Genomic DNA, 8,230 nt, shown 5'->3' with positions numbered 1-8,230 from the left:
CAAGTGGATGTCCTCGAATGAGTAAAATATGCAATCAACATGCTCACACAATAAATGACAAATGAAATATGTGGCAAAGCATGCACAACTAATTCTAGCATCTATCAAGCAATTGGCGATGACTAGGTCATCTATATATGAGTATATTGACTTAGGAGTCAAATGAGAACATTTGATCATAGGTCATACTCATCGTTTAAGCTCAAGTGGGGTTACCACTTTTACATAATGCATTGATGTGTTCACACCATTAGAGTTGCTTTAGCTCAATTCTTATAGTAAATCTCCCCCTAGATGTGAGATCCCCCTTATAGAGGGATGAACTAACCTTGGGTTTTGTCGATGATGACTTCATGTAGGTGCTGAAGATGTGGATGCTCAATGTTGATGTAGATCATTTGGAGCAATCCTTTGTAGTGAGTTGCACTTTCAATACGTACACGGGTTAGTCCCACAAGGAACAAACAAGGATATCCATAGACATAGAGTGATGCACACACAAGATGATGTCTATGAAAGCATTAGGTTACCTTGTCCCTTGTCTTACCAACAAGAGGGTTTGTGACTCCTTGAACTAGTGCAAGATGTGGAAGTTGATTGCACTTGTCCTTGCCAAAATGATATGAGTGAAGGATGTTGGCGGAGTCACCCTCAAGAACTCTCTAGTTCTTCTTCTTCGGGATCCACACCATGTTGATGGGAATCCTTGGAGTTGTAGTCGTACTTGATGAAGTAGAGCTTGATGTAGTCTTGGGGATCCACTTTACCAAGGCCTTGGGAGCTTCTTCAAATGCATCAATCTCCTCTTGAAGCTCATCCTTGCCTTTTTGCTTGTGGTCTTGTGGTGGAAGATCATCTTGAGCTTGTGTCCCTTTGAATGAAGTAGGATCATACTTCTCTCATTGAGGAACAAACTTCGTCTTGGGGTATTGATCTTCTTCCCACTCAACTCCATTGGCATTGAACTTTCGTTCAAAACCAACACCTTGGTTCTTCTAGTGCCTTCCTTGCTTGCGTACAATTTCTTCGAATTGCTTACTTCCGGCAGGGCTCTTGTAAACACCTTTCTCTATAATTCCCTTCAATAAGCTATTTTCTTGCTCAAGTGTAACTTGGCTAAGAGAATCATTAGTGGAATCAAGAGAACTACTAGAAGCAACAACATTGGATTTAGCATGATTATTGTTACTACTAGAGGAAGAATCCTTCTTGTTTTTGTTACTAGACTTGACTTGGGGAATGTAAGTAGATAAGAGTAAACGCTTGGCAATGTAAGAAGAACTTTTCTTGGGAAGATCATCATTGATTGCCTTTAAGAACTCATGCTCTTGCTCAAGGTTGAGCTTTTCAAAGTGTAACTTCTCATGAGTCCTTAAAAGTTCTCGATGATCCCCTAAGATAGTTTCATGAGCTAACTTAAGAGTGTTTAGTTCTTTAGTTATGAGCTCAATCTTATCCTTATCATCGTCATTCGTTTTATCTTGATTAGCATGATTAATTGATGTTTCATCATAGTATTCATCACTAGAGTTGTCAATAAGTAAATCATCATCACCTAGCAAGTCATCTTCATCACTATTGAAATCAACATACTCGGGGTGTGTTACCTTTGGGCCTTTAGCCATGAAGCATCTTCCAAGTCCTTCATTTGGTGAATCAAATATGTCGTGGGAGTTGGTTGACACAAGTGCTAGACCGGCAACACCTTCATCTTGAGTATGTTCTGAGTCGGAGTGATAGCTTCTCTCGGAGTGATGTTCAGAGTCGGAACCGGATACCCATTCACCAACATGAGCTTGATGTCTTAGTTTTGTGTAGCTCCTTGATGACTTGTCCTTCCTTTCTGAATCCTTGCTTCTCCGGTATGTTCTTCATTTATAATGATCATCTCTACTCCTTCTCTCTCTTGGCGGTGATTCTTCTCTTCTACTTCTCCTCTTAGGTGAATCTTCTCTTCTTTTGTAGGGAGCCGTACACTCATTGGAATAGTGTCCGGGTCTTCCACAGTTGTAGAAATTTCGGTCTCGACTGGAAGATCTTTTGTCATTGTAGGACCTTGACTTGGAACTTCTTTCCTTGCTTCTACTCTTGTAGAATTTGTTGAAGTTCTTCACCATTAGGCTCAATTCTTCATTGAAGGTTTGCTTCTCACTTGATGATGTGGGAGCTTCACATGAGGCTTTGTAAGCACCACTTGACTTGTTGTGCAACTCCTCCTTATCCTTAAGCGACATCTCATGAGCAACAATTCTTCCGATGACCTCCGTTGGCTTGAGATTCTTGTAGTTGGCCATCATTTGGATCAATGTGCATACAATATCATATTTTCCATCCAAGGCTCTTAGGATCTTCTTGATGATGAATTTGTCGGTCATCTCTTCACTTCCTAAGCTGGCAATCTCATTTGTGATGAGAGCAAGCCTAGAGTACATTTCAGCGACGCCTTCACCATCCTTCATCTTGAACTTGTCAAGTTGACTTTGAAGCACATCCAATTTGGATTCCTTGACGGAGTCGGTACCTTTGTGCATATAAATCAAAGTGTCCCAAATTTCCTTTGCATTCTCAAAATGGTTGATTTTGTTGAATTCTTCAGGGAACAATCCGTTGAAGAGGATATCACAAGCTTGAGCGTTGTATTGCAGCATCTTCAACTCTTTCGTGCTAGCTTCATGGTTTGGTTCTCTCCCGTCAAAGAATTCACCTTGCAAGCCAATACACACAATAGCCCAAACGGCGGGGTTATGTCCGAGAATATGCATTTTCATCTTATGCTTCCAACTAGCAAAATTAGTATCATCAAAGTAAGGACCTCTACGGTGGTAGTTTCCCTCGCTAGACGCCATACTCTCCTAGGTTGTGAAACCAAGGCTATGACCACCAAAAGCTATGGAAATCAAAGCAAATGGATACCAAAGCTCTGATACCACTTGTAGGATCTTGAGGTATGTCTAGAGGGGGTGATTAGACTACTTGACCAAATAAAAACTTAACCTTTTCCCTATTTTAGTCTTTGGCAGATTTTAGCAAATTAGCACAAGTCAAGCAATCTTAACACAATTCAAGCAAGCATGCAAAGAGTATATGAGCAGCGGAAAATAAAGCATGCAACTTGCAAGAATGTAAAGGGAAGGGTTTGGAGATTTCAAACGCAATTTGGAGACACAGTGATTTTTGAGCCGTGGTTTCGATAGGTGGTGCTATCGTACATCCACGTTGATGGAGACTTCAACCCACGAAGGGTAGCGGCTGCACGAGTCCACGAAGGGCTCCACCCAAGAAGGGTCCACAAAGAAGCAACCTTGTCTATCCCACCATGGCCGTCGCCCACGAAGGACTTGCCTCACTAGCGGTAGATCTTCATGAAGTAGGCGATCTCCTTGCCCTTACAAACTCCTTGGTTCAACTCCACAATCTTGTCGGAGGCTCCCAAGTGACATCTAGCCAATCTAGGAGACACCACTCTCCAAGGAGTAACAAATGGTGTGTTGATGATGAAATCCTTGCTCTTGTGCTTCAAATGATAGTCTCCCCAACACTCAACTCTCTCTCACAGGATTTGGATTTAGTGGAAAGAAGATTTGAGTGGAAAGCAACTTGGGGAAAGCTAGAGATCAAGATTCATATGGTAGGAATGGAATATCTTGGTCTCAACACATGAGTAGGTGGTTCTCTCTCAGAAATGGTAAGTTGGAAGTGTAGGTTTGTTCTGATGGCTCTCTCCACGAATGAAGAGGAGGTGGAGGGGTATATATAGCCTCCACACAAAATCTAACCATTACACACAATTTATCAATATCGGTGGGACTGAATCAACAAACTTGGTCAGACCGATTTAGTAAACCTAGTGACCGTTAGGGTTTTCGGTGGGACCGACATGCAACTCGGTAGGACCGATATGGTTAGGGTTAGGGCATAACGTAATCTCGGTGAGACCTATTACACAAACTCGGTGAGACCGATTTTGGTAATAAGCTAACCAGAGAGCTGGTCAGGTAAACTCGGTGGGACCGGTTCGCTCTTTTCAGTGAGACCGAAATGTTACGAAAAGGAAACAGAGAGTTTACATTGCAATCCCGGTGGGACCGATCGCTCATCTCGGTGAGACCGAAACATTACGATGGGAAACAGAGAGATTACAATCCCATCTCGGTGAGACCGAGATCCCTATTGGTAAGACCGATTTGCCTATGGTTTGTGGCAGTGGCTATGACATCTGAACTCGGTGGCGCCGGATAGAAATAATTGGTGGGGCCGAGTTTGACTTTTGGTTTAGGTCATATGTGGATGTGGGAAAGTAGTTGAGGGTTTTGGAGCATATCACTAAGCACTTATGAAGCAAGAAACTCATTAAGCAACACCTCATCCCTCCTTGATAGTATTGGCTTTTCCTATAGACTCAATGTGATCTTGGATCACTAAAATATAAAATGTAGAGTCTTGAGCTTGAAGCTTGAGCCAATCCTTTAATCCTTAGTATTTTGAGGGATCCACTTTTCTCATCCATGCCATGCTATTCATTGAGATTTCCTGAAATATTTGTCTTGGAATAGTATTAGCTCAATGAGCTATATGTTGTTAGGAATTACCAAAACCACCTAGGGATAGTTGCACTTTCACCTAGGCTACACACAAAGCCCCACCAGTGAGGTCGGGTTTTATAGGTGTTCGTCCTCTGGACCCCTACTATGTTTGCAGCGTGGTAATAAACATAACCTAGTTCTCCCTCTTCCTCGTCTCGCACAATGAAATCCGGTGCCATAGTTTGGGCCCAAACTGGCAGCATGTAGCTGCTTTATCCGTTTATCATACACTGACATGCAGAGTCCACTAGATAAAACATTGGAGCTCTCCCACGCCTCTATTCCCTGGGAGCTTAGTAACTGTATGGATGGTATCTCTAACTTCGAAATCCTTAAATTTTGAGTTAAATTTCTTTGCATCTAACCCTTTCTCGAAACTCAACTTCTAATTATCACTACAAAAAAGTACACTTCCGTGATGATACGTTTTTGTCACAGTAGGTCGCGTTTTTTGTCATGCATGTACATCCATGAGGATTTTATGACAAAATCAATATAGTCATACATGTGCTATCGTAGAAGTGTTCCATGACATTACCAAAATTATCATCACGGAAGTGTCCTCTTCCATGACGATAAATCGCGCATCACAGAAGTGATTTCGTCAAGGGTGACCGACACGTGGCATCCACCGTAACGGAACACCGTTAAGCTATCGGGTCCGGTTTTGGATCCGATAACCCGTTAACAGCCCGGACCAATGGGGATTTTCCACGTGTAAAATCGTCATTGGCCGGAGGAAACACGTGTCAGCTCCGCGTTTCCACAGGTGTCCTCATCCAATGGGTGAGATGCGCCTATGATATGTTGACACGTGGACCGACCCAAAAATGGCCCATAAAGTTTAAATGGGTCGGCCCAACTAAAGGCCCACAATATTTTGCGGACCATAATGGGCCGGCCCAGCTAAAGGCCCACAAGATTTTGCGGACCATAATGGGCCGGCCCAGCTAAAGGCCCACAAGATTTTGCGGGCCATAATGGGCCGGCTCGGGTAAAGGCCCACAAGATTTTTGTGGGCCATAATAGGCTGGCCCAAGTAAAGGCCCACAAGATTTTTGCGGATCATAATGGGCCGGACCAACTAAAGGCCCACGAGATTTCGCCGACATTAATGGGCCGGTCCAGCTGTAGGCCCACAAGATTTTGAGGACCCTAGTAGGCCGGCCCATTAACTGGCTGCCATGTTTTGGGCCAAATGTCGGCCATATTGATCCGGTCCATTAATGGCCTCCATGTTCTAGGCCTAATAATAGCCCATATGAGATCCGACCCGTTAAAAGCCTACCACGTTCCGGGCCAAATTACGACCCAGATCAGGTCCGACCCTTTAAGAGGCTTTGGGCTAAATTATGGCCCATATCAGATTCGGCCCGTCAACTGGACGTTATGCTTTTGGGCCCACTTGCTAAATGCCCATTTAGTAATTCAGCCTGATATTAGTTTCGGCCTGTTAAGGGTCCGTTTAACATTTTGATACTATATTAATTTCGGCCCGTTAAAAGCCCATCATATAGTTGCGCCTAACTACGGCCCGGTTTGCATCCGGCCTGCTCACAGCCGATAATCTGATTGGGCTAAATAAGGACCGAGACAATTTTGGCCTGTTAAAAGCCCGGGATTTGATTCGCACAATCATGGGCCGGGGTCCGTTTCGGGCTGCTACCGGCCCGTGAGCTATTCGGCACGTTTCAGGCCTAACCTACTTCTCAGCCTCCTAAAAGCCAATTGAGTGTTCTTGCGAAAAGAGGGCCGGCGGTTTACTCGGCCTATTAAAGGCTCGAATCTACTAGTGGGCCAGTTTACATTTAGGCCTTTTAACAGACCAAGATGACGGAGCCCATGATGCGGATCATACATCGTGATTGCATGACGGCCCGATTATATACCGTAATTTTACAGTTTGGCTGGTTTACTACGAAGACATGATATATATATATATATATATATATATATATATATATATATACAGTAAAATAACTGCAACATCATGAATAAGAAAAAACCTAGACTATACAATAAATAAATTACGGCATATTACATCCACTACGCATCAAATTTCGCCACTATGACAATAAAGCACAAGCAGACAACAGATTACATACACCGGGCATCAAAGATCGCCACCAGTGCAAATAAACACGCCGAGAAAATAATATATAAAAGCGACAACACTTCAATAGAGTTCAAGAAAGGTTAGCCCTGCTGGGGAGCTGCAGCGCAAGCAGCTGAGCAAGCTGATGAGACTGTGCTTGTTTAACACTTATATCCTCCTTGCTCTGAAAGATAAACAAGCAGACATATGACAGGTTTTGCACATAAAAGTATCAGTGCTGACAATTCATCGCATTTCTTACTGACGAATAAAGTGACACAGTTTAAAATTGCATTAACACAATATGGTATTGTTCAGGTCTAGACATGGCATGAAATGACATTGTGAAGGAGTTGGCAGCTTCACGACACCATTGGATTACAGATCAAGAACTCATAAGTATCAATGTTTAGTGTGCTGTCAATTTATCCCATTTCAGTTTGGCAAACAAAGAGACAGTTTAAATAATAGTAGAATGACATGACATTGTTCACAGTTAAGACATTGCAAAATATTACATTGCGCTATAGTGGGTAGGTTCACCACACCACTGGATTACGGATCAAGAACAGAAGCATACATGTAGTGCAAAAGAAGACCACTTGCTCTGTATAGTTTAATTTACATGGTATGAAGAAGGAACTTGGTTGTACAACTGAAAACTTAAATTGAGATGGACAAACTTTTGTTTATGAACTACATAATAAACTTTGAACATGCAATTTGATGCAAACACCAAAAATAAACAACTATTGCAGTCATGCCTAACCAAATATACACAACAAAGTTTGAAGGCTTGAGAAGGACAAACTTACATTATTGGTGAAGACAGGCTCTATAAAGCCCTTGTCCATGATGATGGGGGGCAATTCAAGAAGTTTATCACAAAATCTTCTTCATAAGCGTTGCCTTTATTCTACATTTTGTTACGAGTAAATATAGATGTGATAATATAAGAAAAAAATGGAGAATATTTAAGATAAGATGAAGAGTGATGCTACATAACCAAGTAGCTATAAATGTAAGTACAACGATACAGGCAAAATGTACAACCAAGAGCAATGCACAGCTAAACTTCTTTAGTACCATCGGTGTTATCCAACCTTATGGTAAGAGTAAATATAGATATGATGTGTAGAAAATGGAGGCCAAAGGAAAATAAGCTGCAGAGTGATGGTGCATGAACAACTACCTGTCAATATAAGTACACTAATAAAGGACAACAAGTACTTACAAGAACAATGCAGAGCTAAAAAAATTCATTGGCATTGGATATATTTTACTCTAATGTAACCATTCATACAGATTAGATAATTTGGAGTGAACAATTGATAAGCAAGCTATCATGCCTACTGCTGTCACATAATGAACCAGGTATGTATGCAAGTACAGTGATATAGGACAACATGTACTAACAAGAGCCAAGCAGCGAGCAACATATTTGTGATATCCTGTCATTCTTTTCAAACCGGAATTCTTTTTCGAGTAGATTTCCTGCAAAAAATATCCGTAAGGCACATGCAAAAAAGTAGAAGCTCAAATTGTCATTTGA

This window comes from Triticum aestivum, chromosome 7B (assembly GCF_018294505.1).
Source record: "Triticum aestivum cultivar Chinese Spring chromosome 7B, IWGSC CS RefSeq v2.1, whole genome shotgun sequence".
NCBI lineage: Eukaryota > Viridiplantae > Streptophyta > Magnoliopsida > Poales > Poaceae > Triticum > Triticum aestivum.
Note: the sequence above shows the minus strand (reverse complement) of the source record.